This window comes from Agelaius phoeniceus, chromosome 32 (genome assembly GCF_051311805.1).
Source record: "Agelaius phoeniceus isolate bAgePho1 chromosome 32, bAgePho1.hap1, whole genome shotgun sequence".
NCBI classification, from domain to species: domain Eukaryota; kingdom Metazoa; phylum Chordata; class Aves; order Passeriformes; family Icteridae; genus Agelaius; species Agelaius phoeniceus.
The window spans coordinates 4,617,585-4,641,341 of record NC_135296.1 but is presented as its reverse complement, the minus strand read 5'-3'; positions in this window follow the sequence as shown (position 1 = coordinate 4,641,341).

The window sequence follows — 23,757 nt, the reverse complement described above, 5'->3', positions numbered from 1 at the left end:
TGGCCAGAAATGAAGGCCATTTTCCATGGGAAAAACGAAGTCCTTTCCCCAGGGTCTCAGTAATATGTTCAAGGTGGCGTTTGAGGCTCTAAGTACTTCCAGGGCCCTAGTTGCTGCCAGCTTTTCTTTTGGAAAAATCCAGCAACGATTGCATCATTCTAGCTAGGCTCCCACTTTCTGCCAGGGTGAGTGGCTGCCAAGGGAGGCCATTTGCCATGGGAAAAAGAAGTCCTTTCCCCAGGGTCTGGGTGTCAGATGAAAGGTGGCCTTTGGGGTTCTGAGGACTTGTAGGGTAGTACTTACTGGCTAGAGTAGAGGAAATGGATTCTATTTGAATATCTGTCTAGAGGCTTTGCCCCACAGGTCCTGGTTGTCCTTGATGGGCTGCAGCTGTGAGCATTGAAGAGAACTGGGATAAAAGGGGGCGGCTTAGCCATTCAGGGAGAGCCTTGAAGGAGCCCTGAACTGGGAAAGAACAGCATGCAGAAGAAAGCGTCTGTGCTGTGAAGATCTGCAGCCATAAGAACACACCGAGGAGGTATGGACTTTAGCAATCTGAGAACAGCATGATGGGACTCTAGAGAAATAGAAGAACAACAAGTGGCAGCTTTAGATTTGGAGCAATCCAGCAAAGCTTGCAAATTTCTTGCTGGGCACCACCCTCTTGGTCAGGGCGAGTGGCCAGAAATGGAGGCCATTTTCCATGGGGAAAACGAAGTCATTGGCCCAGGCTCTGGGTGTCAGATGACAGGTGGCATCTGGGGCTGTAAGGACTTGCAGGGTCCTAGTTGCTGGCAGCTTTCGTTCTGGAAGGATCCAGCACAGTTTGTAGATTCCTGGCTTGGCACTGCCCTGCCTGCCAGGCCAAGTGGCCAGAAATGAAGGCCATTTTCCATGGGAAAAACGAAGTCCTTTCCCCAGGGTCTCAGTAATATGTTCAAGGTGGCGTTTGAGGCTCTAAGTACTTCCAGGGCCCTAGTTGCTGCCAGCTTTTCTTTTGGAAAAATCCAGCAACGATTGCATCATTCTAGCTAGGCTCCCACTTTCTGCCAGGGTGAGTGGCTGCCAAGGGAGGCCATTTGCCATGGGAAAAAGAAGTCCTTTCCCCAGGGTCTGGGTGTCAGATGAAAGGTGGCCTTTGGGGTTCTGAGGACTTGTAGGGTAGTACTTACTGGCTAGAGTAGAGGAAATGGATTCTATTTGAATATCTGTCTAGAGGCTTTGCCCCACAGGTCCTGGTTGTCCTTGATGGGCTGCAGCTGTGAGCATTGAAGAGAACTGGGATAAAAGGGGGCGGCGTAGCCATTCAGGGAGAGCCTTGAAGGAGCCCTGAACTGGGAAAGAACAGCATGCAGAAGAAAGCGTCTGTGCTGTGAAGATCTGCAGCCATAAGAACACACCGAGGAGGTATGGACTTTAGCAATCTGAGAACAGCATGATGGGACTCTAGAGAAATAGAAGAACAACAAGTGGCAGCTTTAGATTTGGAGCAATCCAGCAAAGCTTGCAAATTTCTTGCTGGGCACCACCCTCTTGGTCAGGGCGAGTGGCCAGAAATGGAGGCCATTTTCCATGGGGAAAACGAAGTCATTGGCCCAGGCTCTGGGTGTCAGATGACAGGTGGCATCTGGGGCTGTAAGGACTTGCAGGGTCCTAGTTGCTGGCAGCTTTCGTTCTGGAAGGATCCAGCAGAGTTTGTAGATTCCTGGCTTGGCACTGCCCTGCCTGCCAGGCCAAGTGGCCAGAAATGAAGGCCATTTTCCATGGGAAAAACGAAGTCCTTTCCCCAGGGTCTCAGTAATATGTTCAAGGTGGCGTTTGAGGCTCTAAGTACTTCCAGGGCCCTAGTTGCTGCCAGCTTTTCTTTTGGAAAAATCCAGCAACGATTGCATCATTCTAGCTAGGCTCCCACTTTCTGCCAGGGTGAGTGGCTGCCAAGGGAGGCCATTTGCCATGGGAAAAAGAAGTCCTTTCCCCAGGGTCTGGGTGTCAGATGAAAGGTGGCCTTTGGGGTTCTGAGGACTTGTAGGGTAGTACTTACTGGCTAGAGTAGAGGAAATGGATTCTATTTGAATATCTGTCTAGAGGCTTTGCCCCACAGGTCCTGGTTGTCCTTGATGGGCTGCAGCTGTGAGCATTGAAGAGAACTGGGAGAAAAGGGGGCGGCTTAGCCATTCAGGGAGAGCCTTGAAGGAGCCCTGAACTGGGAAAGAACAGCATGCAGAAGAAAGCGTCTGTGCTGTGAAGATCTGCAGCCATAAGAACACACCGAGGAGGTATGGACTTTAGCAATCTGAGAACAGCATGATGGGACTCTAGAGAAATAGAAGAACAACAAGTGGCAGCTTTAGATTTGGAGCAATCCAGCAAAGCTTGCAAATTTCTTGCTGGGCACCACCCTCTTGGTCAGGGCGAGTGGCCAGAAATGGAGGCCATTTTCCATGGGGAAAACGAAGTCATTGGCCCAGGCTCTGGGTGTCAGATGACAGGTGGCATCTGGGGCTCTAAGGACTTGCAGGGTCCTAGTTGCTGGCAGCTTTCGTTCTGGAAGGATCCAGCAGAGTTTGTAGATTCCTGGCTTGGCACTGCCCTGCCTGCCAGGCCAAGTGGCCAGAAATGAAGGCCATTTTCCATGGGAAAAACGAAGTCCTTTCCCCAGGGTCTCAGTAATATGTTCAAGGTGGCGTTTGAGGCTCTAAGTACTTCCAGGGCCCTAGTTGCTGCCAGCTTTTCTTTTGGAAAAATCCAGCAACGATTGCATCATTCTAGCTAGGCTCCCACTTTCTGCCAGGGTGAGTGGCTGCCAAGGGAGGCCATTTGCCATGGGAAAAAGAAGTCCTTTCCCCAGGGTCTGGGTGTCAGATGAAAGGTGGCCTTTGGGGTTCTGAGGACTTGTAGGGTAGTACTTACTGGCTAGAGTAGAGGAAATGGATTCTATTTGAATATCTGTCTAGAGGCTTTGCCCCACAGGTCCTGGTTGTCCTTGATGGGCTGCAGCTGTGAGCATTGAAGAGAACTGGGATAAAAGGGGGCGGCGTAGCCATTCAGGGAGAGCCTTGAAGGAGCCCTGAACTGGGAAAGAACAGCATGCAGAAGAAAGCATCTGTGCTGTGAAGATCTGCAGCCATAAGAACACACCGAGGAGGTATGGACTTTAGCAATCTGAGAACAGCATGATGGGACTCTAGAGAAATAGAAGAACAACAAGTGGCAGCTTTAGATTTGGAGCAATCCAGCAAAGCTTGCAAATTTCTTGCTGGGCACCACCCTCTTGGTCAGGGCGAGTGGCCAGAAATGGAGGCCATTTTCCATGGGGAAAACGAAGTCATTGGCCCAGGCTCTGGGTGTCAGATGACTGGTGGCATCTGGGGCTGTAAGGACTTGCAGGGTCCTAGTTGCTGGCAGCTTTCGTTCTGGAAGGATCCAGCACAGTTTGTAGATTCCTGGCTTGGCACTGCCCTGCCTGCCAGGCCAAGTGGCCACAAATGAAGGCCATTTTCCATGGGAAAAACGAAGTCCTTTCCCCAGGGTCTCAGTAATATGTTCAAGGTGGCGTTTGAGGCTCTAAGTACTTCCAGGGCCCTAGTTGCTGCCAGCTTTTCTTTTGGAAAAATCCAGCAACGATTGCATCATTCTAGCTAGGCTCCCACTTTCTGCCAGGGTGAGTGGCTGCCAAGGGAGGCCATTTGCCATGGGAAAAAGAAGTCCTTTCCCCAGGGTCTGGGTGTCAGATGAAAGGTGGCCTTTGGGGTTCTGAGGACTTGTAGGGTAGTACTTACTGGCTAGAGTAGAGGAAATGGATTCTATTTGAATATCTGTCCCACAGGTCCTGGTTGTCCTTGATGGGCTGCAGCTGTGAGCATTGAAGAGAACTGGGATAAAAGGGGGCGGCGTAGCCATTCAGGGAGAGCCTTGAAGGAGCCCTGAACTGGGAAAGAACAGCATGCAGAAGAAAGCGTCTGTGCTGTGAAGATCTGCAGCCATAAGAACACACCGAGGAGGTATGGACTTTAGCAATCTGAGAACAGCATGATGGGACTCTAGAGAAATAGAACAACAACAAGTGGTAGCTTTAGATTTGGAGCAATCCAGCAAAGCTTGCAAATTTCTTGCTGGGCACCACCCTCTTGGTCAGGGCGAGTGGCCAGAAATGGAGGCCATTTTCCATGGGGAAAACGAAGTCATTGGCCCAGGCTCTGGGTGTCAGATGACTGGTGGCATCTGGGGCTGTAAGGACTTGCAGGGTCCTAGTTGCTGGCAGCTTTCGTTCTGGAAGGATCCAGCACAGTTTGTAGATTCCTGGCTTGGCACTGCCCTGCCTGCCAGGCAGAGTGGCCACAAATGAAGGCCATTTTCCATGGGAAAAACGAAGTCCTTTCCCCAGGGTCTCAGTAATATGTTCAAGGTGGCGTTTGAGGCTCTAAGTACTTCCAGGGCCCTAGTTGCTGCCAGCTTTTCTTTTGGAAAAATCCAGCAACGATTGCATCATTCTAGCTAGGCTCCCACTTTCTGCCAGGGTGAGTGGCTGCCAAGGGAGGCCATTTGCCATGGGAAAAAGAAGTCCTTTCCCCAGGGTCTGGGTGTCAGATGAAAGGTGGCCTTTGGGGTTCTGAGGACTTGTAGGGTAGTACTTACTGGCTAGAGTAGAGGAAATGGATTCTATTTGAATATCTGTCCCACAGGTCCTGGTTGTCCTTGATGGGCTGCAGCTGTGAGCATTGAAGAGAACTGGGATAAAAGGGGGCGGCGTAGCCATTCAGGGAGAGCCTTGAAGGAGCCCTGAACTGGGAAAGAACAGCATGCAGAAGAAAGCGTCTGTGCTGTGAAGATCTGCAGCCATAAGAACACACCGAGGAGGTATGGACTTTAGCAATCTGAGAACAGCATTATGGGACTCTAGAGAAATAGAAGAACAACAAGTGGCAGCTTTAGATTTGGAGCAATCCAGCAAAGCTTGCAAATTTCTTGCTGGGCACCACCCTCTTGGTCAGGGCGAGTGGCCAGAAATGGAGGCCATTTTCCATGGGGAAAACGAAGTCATTGGCCCAGGCTCTGGGTGTCAGATGACAGGTGGCATCTGGGGCTGTAAGGACTTGCAGGGTCCTAGTTGCTGGCAGCTTTCGTTCTGGAAGGATCCAGCACAGTTTGTAGATTCCTGGCTTGGCACTGCCCTGCCTGCCAGGCCAAGTGGCCAGAAATGAAGGCCATTTTCCATGGGAAAAACGAAGTCCTTTCCCCAGGGTCTCAGTAATATGTTCAAGGTGGCGTTTGAGGCTCTAAGTACTTCCAGGGCCCTAGTTGCTGCCAGCTTTTCTTTTGGAAAAATCCAGCAACGATTGCATCATTCTAGCTAGGCTCCCACTTTCTGCCAGGGTGAGTGGCTGCCAAGGGAGGCCATTTGCCATGGGAAAAAGAAGTCCTTTCCCCAGGGTCTGGGTGTCAGATGAAAGGTGGCCTTTGGGGTTCTGAGGACTTGTAGGGTAGTACTTACTGGCTAGAGTAGAGGAAATGGATTCTATTTGAATATCTGTCTAGAGGCTTTGCCCCACAGGTCCTGGTTGTCCTTGATGGGCTGCAGCTGTGAGCATTGAAGAGAACTGGGATAAAAGGGGGCGGCGTAGCCATTCAGGGAGAGCCTTGAAGGAGCCCTGAACTGGGAAAGAACAGCATGCAGAAGAAAGCGTCTGTGCTGTGAAGATCTGCAGCCATAAGAACACACCGAGGAGGTATGGACTTTAGCAATCTGAGAACAGCATGATGGGACTCTAGAGAAATAGAAGAACAACAAGTGGCAGCTTTCGATTTGGAGCAATCCAGCAAAGCTTGCAAATTTCTTGCTGGGCACCACCCTCTTGGTCAGGGCGAGTGGCCAGAAATGGAGGCCATTTTCCATGGGGAAAACGAAGTCATTGGCCCAGGCTCTGGGTGTCAGATGACAGGTGGCATCTGGGGCTGTAAGGACTTGCAGGGTCCTAGTTGCTGGCAGCTTTCGTTCTGGAAGGATCCAGCACAGTTTGTAGATTCCTGGCTTGGCACTGCCCTGCCTGCCAGGCCAAGTGGCCAGAAATGAAGGCCATTTTCCATGGGAAAAACGAAGTCCTTTCCCCAGGGTCTCAGTAATATGTTCAAGGTGGCGTTTGAGGCTCTAAGTACTTCCAGGGCCCTAGTTGCTGCCAGCTTTTCTTTTGGAAAAATCCAGCAACGATTGCATCATTCTAGCTAGGCTCCCACTTTCTGCCAGGGTGAGTGGCTGCCAAGGGAGGCCATTTGCCATGGGAAAAAGAAGTCCTTTCCCCAGGGTCTGGGTGTCAGATGAAAGGTGGCCTTTGGGGTTCTGAGGACTTGTAGGGTAGTATCTACTGGCTAGAGTAGAGGAAATGGATTCTATTTGAATATCTGTCTAGAGGCTTTGCCCCACAGGTCCTGGTTGTCCTTGATGGGCTGCAGCTGTGAGCATTGAAGAGAACTGGGATAAAAGGGGGCGGCGTAGCCATTCAGGGAGAGCCTTGAAGGAGCCCTGAACTGGGAAAGAACAGCATGCAGAAGAAAGCGTCTGTGCTGTGAAGATCTGCAGCCATAAGAACACACCGAGGAGGTATGGACTTTAGCAATCTGAGAACAGCATTATGGGACTCTAGAGAAATAGAAGAACAACAAGTGGCAGCTTTAGATTTGGAGCAATCCAGCAAAGCTTGCAAATTTCTTGCTGGGCACCACCCTCTTGGTCAGGGCGAGTGGCCAGAAATGGAGGCCATTTTCCATGGGGAAAACGAAGTCATTGGCCCAGGCTCTGGGTGTCAGATGACTGGTGGCATCTGGGGCTGTAAGGACTTGCAGGGTCCTAGTTGCTGGCAGCTTTCGTTCTGGAAGGATCCAGCAGAGTTTGTAGATTCCTGGCTTGGCACTGCCCTGCCTGCCAGGCCAAGTGGCCAGAAATGAAGGCCATTTTCCATGGGAAAAACGAAGTCCTTTCCCCAGGGTCTCAGTAATATGTTCAAGGTGGCGTTTGAGGCTCTAAGTACTTCCAGGGCCCTAGTTGCTGCCAGCTTTTCTTTTGGAAAAATCCAGCAACGATTGCATCATTCTAGCTAGGCTCCCACTTTCTGCCAGGGTGAGTGGCTGCCAAGGGAGGCCATTTGCCATGGGAAAAAGAAGTCCTTTCCCCAGGGTCTGGGTGTCAGATGAAAGGTGGCCTTTGGGGTTCTGAGGACTTGTAGGGTAGTACTTACTGGCTAGAGTAGAGGAAATGGATTCTATTTGAATATCTGTCCCACAGGTCCTGGTTGTCCTTGATGGGCTGCAGCTGTGAGCATTGAAGAGAACTGGGATAAAAGGGGGCGGCGTAGCCATTCAGGGAGAGCCTTGAAGGAGCCCTGAACTGGGAAAGAACAGCATGCAGAAGAAAGCGTCTGTGCTGTGAAGATCTGCAGCCATAAGAACACACCGAGGAGGTATGGACTTTAGCAATCTGAGAACAGCATTATGGGACTCTAGAGAAATAGAAGAACAACAAGTGGCAGCTTTAGATTTGGAGCAATCCAGCAAAGCTTGCAAATTTCTTGCTGGGCACCACCCTCTTGGTCAGGGCGAGTGGCCAGAAATGGAGGCCATTTTCCATGGGGAAAACGAAGTCATTGGCCCAGGCTCTGGGTGTCAGATGACAGGTGGCATCTGGGGCTGTAAGGACTTGCAGGGTCCTAGTTGCTGGCAGCTTTCGTTCTGGAAGGATCCAGCAGAGTTTGTAGATTCCTGGCTTGGCACTGCCCTGCCTGCCAGGCCAAGTGGCCAGAAATGAAGGCCATTTTCCATGGGAAAAACGAAGTCCTTTCCCCAGGGTCTCAGTAATATGTTCAAGGTGGCGTTTGAGGCTCTAAGTACTTCCAGGGCCCTAGTTGCTGCCAGCTTTTCTTTTGGAAAAATCCAGCAACGATTGCATCATTCTAGCTAGGCTCCCACTTTCTGCCAGGGTGAGTGGCTGCCAAGGGAGGCCATTTGCCATGGGAAAAAGAAGTCCTTTCCCCAGGGTCTGGGTGTCAGATGAAAGGTGGCCTTTGGGGTTCTGAGGACTTGTAGGGTAGTACTTACTGGCTAGAGTAGAGGAAATGGATTCTATTTGAATATCTGTCTAGAGGCTTTGCCCCACAGGTCCTGGTTGTCCTTGATGGGCTGCAGCTGTGAGCATTGAAGAGAACTGGGATAAAAGGGGGCGGCTTAGCCATTCAGGGAGAGCCTTGAAGGAGCCCTGAACTGGGAAAGAACAGCATGCAGAAGAAAGCGTCTGTGCTGTGAAGATCTGCAGCCATAAGAACACACCGAGGAGGTATGGACTTTAGCAATCTGAGAACAGCATGATGGGACTCTAGAGAAATAGAAGAACAACAAGTGGCAGCTTTAGATTTGGAGCAATCCAGCAAAGCTTGCAAATTTCTTGCTGGGCACCACCCTCTTGGTCAGGGCGAGTGGCCAGAAATGGAGGCCATTTTCCATGGGGAAAACGAAGTCATTGGCCCAGGCTCTGGGTGTCAGATGACAGGTGGCATCTGGGGCTGTAAGGACTTGCAGGGTCCTAGTTGCTGGCAGCTTTCGTTCTGGAAGGATCCAGCAGAGTTTGTAGATTCCTGGCTTGGCACTGCCCTGCCTGCCAGGCCAAGTGGCCAGAAATGAAGGCCATTTTCCATGGGAAAAACGAAGTCCTTTCCCCAGGGTCTCAGTAATATGTTCAAGGTGGCGTTTGAGGCTCTAAGTACTTCCAGGGCCCTAGTTGCTGCCAGCTTTTCTTTTGGAAAAATCCAGCAACGATTGCATCATTCTAGCTAGGCTCCCACTTTCTGCCAGGGTGAGTGGCTGCCAAGGGAGGCCATTTGCCATGGGAAAAAGAAGTCCTTTCCCCAGGGTCTGGGTGTCAGATGAAAAGTGGCCTTTGGGGTTCTGAGGACTTGTAGGGTAGTACTTACTGGCTAGAGTAGAGGAAATGGATTCTATTTGAATATCTGTCTAGAGGCTTTGCCCCACAGGTCCTGGTTGTCCTTGATGGGCTGCAGCTGTGAGCATTGAAGAGAACTGGGATAAAAGGGGGCGGCGTAGCCATTCAGGGAGAGCCTTGAAGGAGCCCTGAACTGGGAAAGAACAGCATGCAGAAGAAAGCGTCTGTGCTGTGAAGATCTGCAGCCATAAGAACACACCGAGGAGGTATGGACTTTAGCAATCTGAGAACAGCATGATGGGACTCTAGAGAAATAGAAGAACAACAAGTGGCAGCTTTAGATTTGGAGCAATCCAGCAAAGCTTGCAAATTTCTTGCTGGGCACCACCCTCTTGGTCAGGGCGAGTGGCCAGAAATGGAGGCCATTTTCCATGGGGAAAACGAAGTCATTGGCCCAGGCTCTGGGTGTCAGATGACAGGTGGCATCTGGGGCTGTAAGGACTTGCAGGGTCCTAGTTGCTGGCAGCTTTCGTTCTGGAAGGATCCAGCAGAGTTTGTAGATTCCTGGCTTGGCACTGCCCTGCCTGCCAGGCCAAGTGGCCAGAAATGAAGGCCATTTTCCATGGGAAAAACGAAGTCCTTTCCCCAGGGTCTCAGTAATATGTTCAAGGTGGCGTTTGAGGCTCTAAGTACTTCCAGGGCCCTAGTTGCTGCCAGCTTTTCTTTTGGAAAAATCCAGCAACGATTGCATCATTCTAGCTAGGCTCCCACTTTCTGCCAGGGTGAGTGGCTGCCAAGGGAGGCCATTTGCCATGGGAAAAAGAAGTCCTTTCCCCAGGGTCTGGGTGTCAGATGAAAGGTGGCCTTTGGGGTTCTGAGGACTTGTAGGGTAGTACTTACTGGCTAGAGTAGAGGAAATGGATTCTATTTGAATATCTGTCTAGAGGCTTTGCCCCACAGGTCCTGGTTGTCCTTGATGGGCTGCAGCTGTGAGCATTGAAGAGAACTGGGAGAAAAGGGGGCGGCTTAGCCATTCAGGGAGAGCCTTGAAGGAGCCCTGAACTGGGAAAGAACAGCATGCAGAAGAAAGCGTCTGTGCTGTGAAGATCTGCAGCCATAAGAACACACCGAGGAGGTATGGACTTTAGCAATCTGAGAACAGCATGATGGGACTCTAGAGAAATAGAAGAACAACAAGTGGCAGCTTTAGATTTGGAGCAATCCAGCAAAGCTTGCAAATTTCTTGCTGGGCACCACCCTCTTGGTCAGGGCGAGTGGCCAGAAATGGAGGCCATTTTCCATGGGGAAAACGAAGTCATTGGCCCAGGCTCTGGGTGTCAGATGACAGGTGGCATCTGGGGCTCTAAGGACTTGCAGGGTCCTAGTTGCTGGCAGCTTTCGTTCTGGAAGGATCCAGCAGAGTTTGTAGATTCCTGGCTTGGCACTGCCCTGCCTGCCAGGCCAAGTGGCCAGAAATGAAGGCCATTTTCCATGGGAAAAACGAAGTCCTTTCCCCAGGGTCTCAGTAATATGTTCAAGGTGGCGTTTGAGGCTCTAAGTACTTCCAGGGCCCTAGTTGCTGCCAGCTTTTCTTTTGGAAAAATCCAGCAACGATTGCATCATTCTAGCTAGGCTCCCACTTTCTGCCAGGGTGAGTGGCTGCCAAGGGAGGCCATTTGCCATGGGAAAAAGAAGTCCTTTCCCCAGGGTCTGGGTGTCAGATGAAAGGTGGCCTTTGGGGTTCTGAGGACTTGTAGGGTAGTACTTACTGGCTAGAGTAGAGGAAATGGATTCTATTTGAATATCTGTCTAGAGGCTTTGCCCCACAGGTCCTGGTTGTCCTTGATGGGCTGCAGCTGTGAGCATTGAAGAGAACTGGGATAAAAGGGGGCGGCGTAGCCATTCAGGGAGAGCCTTGAAGGAGCCCTGAACTGGGAAAGAACAGCATGCAGAAGAAAGCGTCTGTGCTGTGAAGATCTGCAGCCATAAGAACACACCGAGGAGGTATGGACTTTAGCAATCTGAGAACAGCATGATGGGACTCTAGAGAAATAGAAGAACAACAAGTGGCAGCTTTAGATTTGGAGCAATCCAGCAAAGCTTGCAAATTTCTTGCTGGGCACCACCCTCTTGGTCAGGGCGAGTGGCCAGAAATGGAGGCCATTTTCCATGGGGAAAACGAAGTCATTGGCCCAGGCTCTGGGTGTCAGATGACAGGTGGCATCTGGGGCTGTAAGGACTTGCAGGGTCCTAGTTGCTGGCAGCTTTCGTTCTGGAAGGATCCAGCACAGTTTGTAGATTCCTGGCTTGGCACTGCCCTGCCTGCCAGGCCAAGTGGCCAGAAATGAAGGCCATTTTCCATGGGAAAAACGAAGTCCTTTCCCCAGGGTCTCAGTAATATGTTCAAGGTGGCGTTTGAGGCTCTAAGTACTTCCAGGGCCCTAGTTGCTGCCAGCTTTTCTTTTGGAAAAATCCAGCAACGATTGCATCATTCTAGCTAGGCTCCCACTTTCTGCCAGGGTGAGTGGCTGCCAAGGGAGGCCATTTGCCATGGGAAAAAGAAGTCCTTTCCCCAGGGTCTGGGTGTCAGATGAAAGGTGGCCTTTGGGGTTCTGAGGACTTGTAGGGTAGTACTTACTGGCTAGAGTAGAGGAAATGGATTCTATTTGAATATCTGTCCCACAGGTCCTGGTTGTCCTTGATGGGCTGCAGCTGTGAGCATTGAAGAGAACTGGGATAAAAGGGGGCGGCGTAGCCATTCAGGGAGAGCCTTGAAGGAGCCCTGAACTGGGAAAGAACAGCATGCAGAAGAAAGCGTCTGTGCTGTGAAGATCTGCAGCCATAAGAACACACCGAGGAGGTATGGACTTTAGCAATCTGAGAACAGCATGATGGGACTCTAGAGAAATAGAAGAACAACAAGTGGCAGCTTTCGATTTGGAGCAATCCAGCAAAGCTTGCAAATTTCTTGCTGGGCACCACCCTCTTGGTCAGGGCGAGTGGCCAGAAATGGAGGCCATTTTCCATGGGGAAAACGAAGTCATTGGCCCAGGCTCTGGGTGTCAGATGACAGGTGGCATCTGGGGCTGTAAGGACTTGCAGGGTCCTAGTTGCTGGCAGCTTTCGTTCTGGAAGGATCCAGCAGAGTTTGTAGATTCCTGGCTTGGCACTGCCCTGCCTGCCAGGCCAAGTGGCCAGAAATGAAGGCCATTTTCCATGGGAAAAACGAAGTCCTTTCCCCAGGGTCTCAGTAATATGTTCAAGGTGGCGTTTGAGGCTCTAAGTACTTCCAGGGCCCTAGTTGCTGCCAGCTTTTCTTTTGGAAAAATCCAGCAACGATTGCATCATTCTAGCTAGGCTCCCACTTTCTGCCAGGGTGAGTGGCTGCCAAGGGAGGCCATTTGCCATGGGAAAAAGAAGTCCTTTCCCCAGGGTCTGGGTGTCAGATGAAAGGTGGCCTTTGGGGTTCTGAGGACTTGTAGGGTAGTACTTACTGGCTAGAGTAGAGGAAATGGATTCTATTTGAATATCTGTCTAGAGGCTTTGCCCCACAGGTCCTGGTTGTCCTTGATGGGCTGCAGCTGTGAGCATTGAAGAGAACTGGGATAAAAGGGGGCGGCTTAGCCATTCAGGGAGAGCCTTGAAGGAGCCCTGAACTGGGAAAGAACAGCATGCAGAAGAAAGCGTCTGTGCTGTGAAGATCTGCAGCCATAAGAACACACCGAGGAGGTATGGACTTTAGCAATCTGAGAACAGCATGATGGGACTCTAGAGAAATAGAAGAACAACAAGTGGCAGCTTTAGATTTGGAGCAATCCAGCAAAGCTTGCAAATTTCTTGCTGGGCACCACCCTCTTGGTCAGGGCGAGTGGCCAGAAATGGAGGCCATTTTCCATGGGGAAAACGAAGTCATTGGCCCAGGCTCTGGGTGTCAGATGACAGGTGGCATCTGGGGCTGTAAGGACTTGCAGGGTCCTAGTTGCTGGCAGCTTTCGTTCTGGAAGGATCCAGCAGAGTTTGTAGATTCCTGGCTTGGCACTGCCCTGCCTGCCAGGCCAAGTGGCCAGAAATGAAGGCCATTTTCCATGGGAAAAACGAAGTCCTTTCCCCAGGGTCTCAGTAATATGTTCAAGGTGGCGTTTGAGGCTCTAAGTACTTCCAGGGCCCTAGTTGCTGCCAGCTTTTCTTTTGGAAAAATCCAGCAACGATTGCATCATTCTAGCTAGGCTCCCACTTTCTGCCAGGGTGAGTGGCTGCCAAGGGAGGCCATTTGCCATGGGAAAAAGAAGTCCTTTCCCCAGGGTCTGGGTGTCAGATGAAAGGTGGCCTTTGGGGTTCTGAGGACTTGTAGGGTAGTACTTACTGGCTAGAGTAGAGGAAATGGATTCTATTTGAATATCTGTCTAGAGGCTTTGCCCCACAGGTCCTGGTTGTCCTTGATGGGCTGCAGCTGTGAGCATTGAAGAGAACTGGGATAAAAGGGGGCGGCGTAGCCATTCAGGGAGAGCCTTGAAGGAGCCCTGAACTGGGAAAGAACAGCATGCAGAAGAAAGCGTCTGTGCTGTGAAGATCTGCAGCCATAAGAACACACCGAGGAGGTATGGACTTTAGCAATCTGAGAACAGCATGATGGGACTCTAGAGAAATAGAAGAACAACAAGTGGCAGCTTTAGATTTGGAGCAATCCAGCAAAGCTTGCAAATTTCTTGCTGGGCACCACCCTCTTGGTCAGGGCGAGTGGCCAGAAATGGAGGCCATTTTCCATGGGGAAAACGAAGTCATTGGCCCAGGCTCTGGGTGTCAGATGACAGGTGGCATCTGGGGCTGTAAGGACTTGCAGGGTCCTAGTTGCTGGCAGCTTTCGTTCTGGAAGGATCCAGCAGAGTTTGTAGATTCCTGGCTTGGCACTGCCCTGCCTGCCAGGCCAAGTGGCCAGAAATGAAGGCCATTTTCCATGGGAAAAACGAAGTCCTTTCCCCAGGGTCTCAGTAATATGTTCAAGGTGGCGTTTGAGGCTCTAAGTACTTCCAGGGCCCTAGTTGCTGCCAGCTTTTCTTTTGGAAAAATCCAGCAACGATTGCATCATTCTAGCTAGGCTCCCACTTTCTGCCAGGGTGAGTGGCTGCCAAGGGAGGCCATTTGCCATGGGAAAAAGAAGTCCTTTCCCCAGGGTCTGGGTGTCAGATGAAAGGTGGCCTTTGGGGTTCTGAGGACTTGTAGGGTAGTACTTACTGGCTAGAGTAGAGGAAATGGATTCTATTTGAATATCTGTCTAGAGGCTTTGCCCCACAGGTCCTGGTTGTCCTTGATGGGCTGCAGCTGTGAGCATTGAAGAGAACTGGGATAAAAGGGGGCGGCTTAGCCATTCAGGGAGAGCCTTGAAGGAGCCCTGAACTGGGAAAGAACAGCATGCAGAAGAAAGCGTCTGTGCTGTGAAGATCTGCAGCCATAAGAACACACCGAGGAGGTATGGACTTTAACAATCTGAGAACAGCATGATGGGACTCTAGAGAAATAGAAGAACAACAAGTGGCAGCTTTAGATTTGGAGCAATCCAGCAAAGCTTGCAAATTTCTTGCTGGGCACCACCCTCTTGGTCAGGGCGAGTGGCCAGAAATGGAGGCCATTTTCCATGGGGAAAACGAAGTCATTGGCCCAGGCTCTGGGTGTCAGATGACAGGTGGCATCTGGGGCTGTAAGGACTTGCAGGGTCCTAGTTGCTGGCAGCTTTCGTTCTGGAAGGATCCAGCAGAGTTTGTAGATTCCTGGCTTGGCACTGCCCTGCCTGCCAGGCCAAGTGGCCAGAAATGAAGGCCATTTTCCATGGGAAAAACGAAGTCCTTTCCCCAGGGTCTCAGTAATATGTTCAAGGTGGCGTTTGAGGCTCTAAGTACTTCCAGGGCCCTAGTTGCTGCCAGCTTTTCTTTTGGAAAAATCCAGCAACGATTGCATCATTCTAGCTAGGCTCCCACTTTCTGCCAGGGTGAGTGGCTGCCAAGGGAGGCCATTTGCCATGGGAAAAAGAAGTCCTTTCCCCAGGGTCTGGGTGTCAGATGAAAGGTGGCCTTTGGGGTTCTGAGGACTTGTAGGGTAGTACTTACTGGCTAGAGTAGAGGAAATGGATTCTATTTGAATATCTGTCTAGAGGCTTTGCCCCACAGGTCCTGGTTGTCCTTGATGGGCTGCAGCTGTGAGCATTGAAGAGAACTGGGATAAAAGGGGGCGGCGTAGCCATTCAGGGAGAGCCTTGAAGGAGCCCTGAACTGGGAAAGAACAGCATGCAGAAGAAAGCGTCTGTGCTGTGAAGATCTGCAGCCATAAGAACACACCGAGGAGGTATGGACTTTAGCAATCTGAGAACAGCATGATGGGACTCTAGAGAAATAGAAGAACAACAAGTGGCAGCTTTAGATTTGGAGCAATCCAGCAAAGCTTGCAAATTTCTTGCTGGGCACCACCCTCTTGGTCAGGGCGAGTGGCCAGAAATGGAGGCCATTTTCCATGGGGAAAACGAAGTCATTGGCCCAGGCTCTGGGTGTCAGATGACAGGTGGCATCTGGGGCTGTAAGGACTTGCAGGGTCCTAGTTGCTGGCAGCTTTCGTTCTGGAAGGATCCAGCACAGTTTGTAGATTCCTGGCTTGGCACTGCCCTGCCTGCCAGGCCAAGTGGCCAGAAATGAAGGCCATTTTCCATGGGAAAAACGAAGTCCTTTCCCCAGGGTCTCAGTAATATGTTCAAGGTGGCGTTTGAGGCTCTAAGTACTTCCAGGGCCCTAGTTGCTGCCAGCTTTTCTTTTGGAAAAATCCAGCAACGATTGCATCATTCTAGCTAGGCTCCCACTTTCTGCCAGGGTGAGTGGCTGCCAAGGGAGGCCATTTGCCATGGGAAAAAGAAGTCCTTTCCCCAGGGTCTGGGTGTCAGATGAAAGGTGGCCTTTGGGGTTCTGAGGACTTGTAGGGTAGTACTTACTGGCTAGAGTAGAGGAAATGGATTCTATTTGAATATCTGTCTAGAGGCTTTGCCCCACAGGTCCTGGTTGTCCTTGATGGGCTGCAGCTGTGAGCATTGAAGAGAACTGGGATAAAAGGGGGCGGCGTAGCCATTCAGGGAGAGCCTTGAAGGAGCCCTGAACTGGGAAAGAACAGCATGCAGAAGAAAGCGTCTGTGCTGTGAAGATCTGCAGCCATAAGAACACACCGAGGAGGTATGGACTTTAGCAATCTGAGAACAGCATGATGGGACTCTAGAGAAATAGAACAACAACAAGTGGTAGCTTTCGATTTGGAGCAATCCAGCAAAGCTTGCAAATTTCTTGCTGGGCACCACCCTCTTGGTCAGGGCGAGTGGCCAGAAATGGAGGCCATTTTCCATGGGGAAAACGAAGTCATTGGCCCAGGCTCTGGGTGTCAGATGACTGGTGGCATCTGGGGCTGTAAGGACTTGCAGGGTCCTAGTTGCTGGCAGCTTTCGTTCTGGAAGGATCCAGCAGAGTTTGTAGATTCCTGGCTTGGCACTGCCCTGCCTGCCAGGCAGAGTGGCCAGAAATGAAGGCCATTTTCCATGGGAAAAACGAAGTCCTTTCCCCAGGGTCTCAGTAATATGTTCAAGGTGGCGTTTGAGGCTCTAAGTACTTCCAGGGCCCTAGTTGCTGCCAGCTTTTCTTTTGGAAAAATCCAGCAACGATTGCATCATTCTAGCTAGGCTCCCACTTTCTGCCAGGGTGAGTGGCTGCCAAGGGAGGCCATTTGCCATGGGAAAAAGAAGTCCTTTCCCCAGGGTCTGGGTGTCAGATGAAAGGTGGCCTTTGGGGTTCTGAGGACTTGTAGGGTAGTACTTACTGGCTAGAGTAGAGGAAATGGATTCTATTTGAATATCTGTCCCACAGGTCCTGGTTGTCCTTGATGGGCTGCAGCTGTGAGCATTGAAGAGAACTGGGATAAAAGGGGGCGGCGTAGCCATTCAGGGAGAGCCTTGAAGGAGCCCTGAACTGGGAAAGAACAGCATGCAGAAGAAAGCGTCTGTGCTGTGAAGATCTGCAGCCATAAGAACACACCGAGGAGGTATGGACTTTAGCAATCTGAGAACAGCATGATGGGACTCTAGAGAAATAGAACAACAACAAGTGGTAGCTTTCGATTTGGAGCAATCCAGCAAAGCTTGCAAATTTCTTGCTGGGCACCACCCTCTCGGTCAGGGCGAGTGGCCAGAAATGGAGGCCATTTTCCATGGGGAAAACGAAGTCATTGGCCCAGGCTCTGGGTGTCAGATGACTGGTGGCATCTGGGGCTGTAAGGACTTGCAGGGTCCTAGTTGCTGGCAGCTTTCGTTCTGGAAGGATCCAGCACAGTTTGTAGATTCCTGGCTTGGCACTGCCCTGCCTGCCAGGCAGAGTGGCCACAAATGAAGGCCATTTTCCATGGGAAAAACGAAGTCCTTTCCCCAGGGTCTCAGTAATATGTTCAAGGTGGTGTTTGAGGCTCTAAGTACTTCCAGGGCCCTAGTTGCTGCCAGCTTTTCTTTTGGAAAAATCCAGCAACGATTGCATCATTCTAGCTAGGCTCCCACTTTCTGCCAGGGTGAGTGGCTGCCAAGGGAGGCCATTTGCCATGGGAAAAAGAAGTCCTTTCCCCAGGGTCTGGGTGTCAGATGAAAGGTGGCCTTTGGGGTTCTGAGGACTTGTAGGGTAGTACTTACTGGCTAGAGTAGAGGAAATGGATTCTATTTGAATATCTGTCCCACAGGTCCTGGTTGTCCTTGATGGGCTGCAGCTGTGAGCATTGAAGAGAACTGGGATAAAAGGGGGCGGCTTAGCCATTCAGGGAGAGCCTTGAAGGAGCCCTGAACTGGGAAAGAACAGCATGCAGAAGAAAGCGTCTGTGCTGTGAAGATCTGCAGCCATAAGAACACACCGAGGAGGTATGGACTTTAGCAATCTGAGAACAGCATTATGGGACTCTAGAGAAATAGAAGAACAACAAGTGGCAGCTTTAGATTTGGAGCAATCCAGCAAAGCTTGCAAATTTCTTGCTGGGCACCACCCTCTTGGTCAGGGCGAGTGGCCAGAAATGGAGGCCATTTTCCATGGGGAAAACGAAGTCATTGGCCCAGGCTCTGGGTGTCAGATGACAGGTGGCATCTGGGGCTGTAAGGACTTGCAGGGTCCTAGTTGCTGGCAGCTTTCGTTCTGGAAGGATCCAGCAGAGTTTGTAGATTCCTGGCTTGGCACTGCCCTGCCTGCCAGGCCAAGTGGCCAGAAATGAAGGCCATTTTCCATGGGAAAAACGAAGTCCTTTCCCCAGGGTCTCAGTAATATGTTCAAGGTGGCGTTTAAAGCTCTAAGTACTTCCAGGGCCCTAGTTGCTGCCAGCTTTTCTTTTGGAAAAATCCAGCAACGATTGCATCATTCTAGCTAGGCTCCCACTTTCTGCCAGGGTGAGTGGCTGCCAAGGGAGGCCATTTGCCATGGGAAAAAGAAGTCCTTTCCCCAGGGTCTGGGTGTCAGATGAAAGGTGGCCTTTGGGGTTCTGAGGACTTGTAGGGTAGTACTTACTGGCTAGAGTAGAGGAAATGGATTCTATTTGAATATCTGTCTAGAGGCTTTGCCCCACAGGTCCTGGTTGTCCTTGATGGGCTGCAGCTGTGAGCATTGAAGAGAACTGGGATAAAAGGGGGCGGCGTAGCCATTCAGGGAGAGCCTTGAAGGAGCCCTGAACTGGGAAAGAACAGCATGCAGAAGAAAGCGTCTGTGCTGTGAAGATCTGCAGCCATAAGAACACACCGAGGAGGTATGGACTTTAGCAATCTGAGAACAGCATGATGGGACTCTAGAGAAATAGAACAACAACAAGTGGCAGCTTTAGATTTGGAGCAATCCAGCAAAGCTTGCAAATTTCTTGCTGGGCACCACCCTCTTGGTCAGGGCGAGTGGCCAGAAATGGAGGCCATTTTCCATGGGGAAAACGAAGTCATTGGCCCAGGCTCTGGGTGTCAGATGACTGGTGGCATCTGGGGCTGTAAGGACTTGCAGGGTCCTAGTTGCTGGCAGCTTTCGTTCTGGAAGGATCCAGCAGAGTTTGTAGATTCCTGGCTTGGCACTGCCCTGCCTGCCAGGCCAAGTGGCCAGAAATGAAGGCCATTTTCCATGGGAAAAACGAAGTCCTTTCCCCAGGGTCTCAGTAATATGTTCAAGGTGGCGTTTGAGGCTCTAAGTACTTCCAGGGCCCTAGTTGCTGCCAGCTTTTCTTTTGGAAAAATCCAGCAACGATTGCATCATTCTAGCTAGGCTCCCACTTTCTGCCAGGGTGAGTGGCTGCCAAGGGAGGCCATTTGCCATGGGAAAAAGAAGTCCTTTCCCCAGGGTCTGGGTGTCAGATGAAAGGTGGCCTTTGGGGTTCTGAGGACTTGTAGGGTAGTACTTACTGGCTAGAGTAGAGGAAATGGATTCTATTTGAATATCTGTCCCACAGGTCCTGGTTGTCCTTGATGGGCTGCAGCTGTGAGCATTGAAGAGAACTGGGATAAAAGGGGGCGGCGTAGCCATTCAGGGAGAGCCTTGAAGGAGCCCTGAACTGGGAAAGAACAGCATGCAGAAGAAAGCATCTGTGCTGTGAAGATCTGCAGCCATAAGAACACACCGAGGAGGTATGGACTTTAGCAATCTGAGAACAGCATGATGGGACTCTAGAGAAATAGAAGAACAACAAGTGGCAGCTTTAGATTTGGAGCAATCCAGCAAAGCTTGCAAATTTCTTGCTGGGCACCACCCTCTTGGTCAGGGCGAGTGGCCAGAAATGGAGGCCATTTTCCATGGGGAAAACGAAGTCATTGGCCCAGGCTCTGGGTGTCAGATGACTGGTGGCATCTGGGGCTGTAAGGACTTGCAGGGTCCTAGTTGCTGGCAGCTTTCGTTCTGGAAGGATCCAGCACAGTTTGTAGATTCCTGGCTTGGCACTGCCCTGCCTGCCAGGCCAAGTGGCCAGAAATGAAGGCCATTTTCCATGGGAAAAACGAAGTCCTTTCCCCAGGGTCTCAGTAATATGTTCAAGGTGGCGTTTGAGGCTCTAAGTACTTCCAGGGCCCTAGTTGCTGCCAGCTTTTCTTTTGGAAAAATCCAGCAACGATTGCATCATTCTAGCTAGGCTCCCACTTTCTGCCAGGGTGAGTGGCTGCCAAGGGAGGCCATTTGCCATGGGAAAAAGAAGTCCTTTCCCCAGGGTCTGGGTGTCAGATGAAAGGTGGCCTTTGGGGTTCTGAGGACTTGTAGGGTAGTACTTACTGGCTAGAGTAGAGGAAATGGATTCTATTTGAATATCTGTCCCACAGGTCCTGGTTGTCCTTGATGGGCTGCAGCTGTGAGCATTGAAGAGAACTGGGATAAAAGGGGTCGCCGTAGCCATTCAGGGAGAGCCTTGAAGGAGCCCTGAACTGGGAAAGAACAGCATGCAGAAGAAAGCGTCTGTGCTGTGAAGATCTGCAGCCATAAGAACACACCGAGGAGGTATGGACTTTAGCAATCTGAGAACAGCATGATGGGACTCTAGAGAAATAGAACAACAACAAGTGGTAGCTTTAGATTTGGAGCAATCCAGCAAAGCTTGCAAATTTCTTGCTGGGCACCACCCTCTTGGTCAGGGCGAGTGGCCAGAAATGGAGGCCATTTTCCATGGGGAAAACGAAGTCATTGGCCCAGGCTCTGGGTGTCAGATGACTGGTGGCATCTGGGGCTGTAAGGACTTGCAGGGTCCTAGTTGCTGGCAGCTTTCGTTCTGGAAGGATCCAGCACAGTTTGTAGATTCCTGGCTTGGCACTGCCCTGCCTGCCAGGCAGAGTGGCCACAAATGAAGGCCATTTTCCATGGGAAAAACGAAGTCCTTTCCCCAGGGTCTCAGTAATATGTTCAAGGTGGCGTTTGAGGCTCTAAGTACTTCCAGGGCCCTAGTTGCTGCCAGCTTTTCTTTTGGAAAAATCCAGCAACGATTGCATCATTCTAGCTAGGCTCCCACTTTCTGCCAGGGTGAGTGGCTGCCAAGGGAGGCCATTTGCCATGGGAAAAAGAAGTCCTTTCCCCAGGGTCTGGGTGTCAGATGAAAGGTGGCCTTTGGGGTTCTGAGGACTTGTAGGGTAGTACTTACTGGCTAGAGTAGAGGAAATGGATTCTATTTGAATATCTGTCTAGAGGCTTTGCCCCACAGGTCCTGGTTGTCCTTGATGGGCTGCAGCTGTGAGCATTGAAGAGAACTGGGATAAAAGGGGGCGGCTTAGCCATTCAGGGAGAGCCTTGAAGGAGCCCTGAACTGGGAAAGAACAGCATGCAGAAGAAAGCGTCTGTGCTGTGAAGATCTGCAGCCATAAGAACACACCGAGGAGGTATGGACTTTAGCAATCTGAGAACAGCATGATGGGACTCTAGAGAAATAGAACAACAACAAGTGGCAGCTTTAGATTTGGAGCAATCCAGCAAAGCTTGCAAATTTCTTGCTGGGCACCACCCTCTTGGTCAGGGCGAGTGGCCAGAAATGGAGGCCATTTTCCATGGGGAAAACGAAGTCATTGGCCCAGGCTCTGGGTGTCAGATGACAGGTGGCATCTGGGGCTGTAAGGACTTGCAGGGTCCTAGTTGCTGGCAGCTTTCGTTCTGGAAGGATCCAGCACAGTTTGTAGATTCCTGGCTTGGCACTGCCCTGCCTGCCAGGCCAAGTGGCCAGAAATGAAGGCCATTTTCCATGGGAAAAACGAAGTCCTTTCCCCAGGGTCTCAGTAATATGTTCAAGGTGGCGTTTGAGGCTCTAAGTACTTCCAGGGCCCTAGTTGCTGCCAGCTTTTCTTTTGGAAAAATCCAGCAACGATTGCATCATTCTAGCTAGGCTCCCACTTTCTGCCAGGGTGAGTGGCTGCCAAGGGAGGCCATTTGCCATGGGAAAAAGAAGTCCTTTCCCCAGGGTCTGGGTGTCAGATGAAAGGTGGCCTTTGGGGTTCTGAGGACTTGTAGGGTAGTACTTACTGGCTAGAGTAGAGGAAATGGATTCTATTTGAATATCTGTCCCACAGGTCCTGGTTGTCCTTGATGGGCTGCAGCTGTGAGCATTGAAGAGAACTGGGATAAAAGGGGGCGGCGTAGCCATTCAGGGAGAGCCTTGAAGGAGCCCTGAACTGGGAAAGAACAGCATGCAGAAGAAAGCGTCTGTGCTGTGAAGATCTGCAGCCATAAGAACACACCGAGGAGGTATGGACTTTAGCAATCTGAGAACAGCATGATGGGACTCTAGAGAAATAGAACAACAACAAGTGGCAGCTTTAGATTTGGAGCAATCCAGCAAAGCTTGCAAATTTCTTGCTGGGCACCACCCTCTTGGTCAGGGCGAGTGGCCAGAAATGGAGGCCATTTTCCATGGGGAAAACGAAGTCATTGGCCCAGGCTCTGGGTGTCAGATGACTGGTGGCATCTGGGGCTGTAAGGACTTGCAGGGTCCTAGTTGCTGGCAGCTTTCGTTCTGGAAGGATCCAGCAGAGTTTGTAGATTCCTGGCTTGGCACTGCCCTGCCTGCCAGGCCAAGTGGCCAGAAATGAAGGCCATTTTCCATGGGAAAAACGAAGTCCTTTCCCCAGGGTCTCAGTAATATGTTCAAGGTGGCGTTTGAGGCTCTAAGTACTTCCAGGGCCCTAGTTGCTGCCAGCTTTTCTTTTGGAAAAATCCAGCAACGATTGCATCATTCTAGCTAGGCTCCCACTTTCTGCCAGGGTGAGTGGCTGCCAAGGGAGGCCATTTGCCATGGGAAAAAGAAGTCCTTTCCCCAGGGTCTGGGTGTCAGATGAAAGGTGGCCTTTGGGGTTCTGAGGACTTGTAGGGTAGTACTTACTGGCTAGAGTAGAGGAAATGGATTCTATTTGAATATCTGTCCCACAGGTCCTGGTTGTCCTTGATGGGCTGCAGCTGTGAGCATTGAAGAGAACTGGGATAAAAGGGGGCGGCGTAGCCATTCAGGGAGAGCCTTGAAGGAGCCCTGAACTGGGAAAGAACAGCATGCAGAAGAAAGCGTCTGTGCTGTGAAGATCTGCAGCCATAAGAACACACCGAGGAGGTATGGACTTTAGCAATCTGAGAACAGCATGATGGGACTCTAGAGAAATAGAAGAACAACAAGTGGCAGCTTTAGATTTGGAGCAATCCAGCAAAGCTTGCAAATTTCTTGCTGGGCACCACCCTCTTGGTCAGGGCGAGTGGCCAGAAATGGAGGCCATTTTCCATGGGGAAAACGAAGTCATTGGCCCAGGCTCTGGGTGTCAGATGACTGGTGGCATCTGGGGCTGTAAGGACTTGCAGGGTCCTAGTTGCTGGCAGCTTTCGTTCTGGAAGGATCCAGCACAGTTTGTAGATTCCTGGCTTGGCACTGCCCTGCCTGCCAGGCAGAGTGGCCACAAATGAAGGCCATTTTCCATGGGAAAAACGAAGTCCTTTCCCCAGGGTCTCAGTAATATGTTCAAGGTGGCGTTTGAGGCTCTAAGTACTTCCAGGGCCCTAGTTGCTGCCAGCTTTTCTTTTGGAAAAATCCAGCAACGATTGCATCATTCTAGCTAGGCTCCCACTTTCTGCCAGGGTGAGTGGCTGCCAAGGGAGGCCATTTGCCATGGGAAAAAGAAGTCCTTTCCCCAGGGTCTGGGTGTCAGATGAAAGGTGGCCTTTGGGGTTCTGAGGACTTGTAGGGTAGTACTTACTGGCTAGAGTAGAGGAAATGGATTCTATTTGAATATCTGACCCACAGGTCCTGGTTGTCCTTGATGGGCTGCAGCTGTGAGCATTGAAGAGAACTGGGATAAAAGGGGGCGGCGTAGCCAT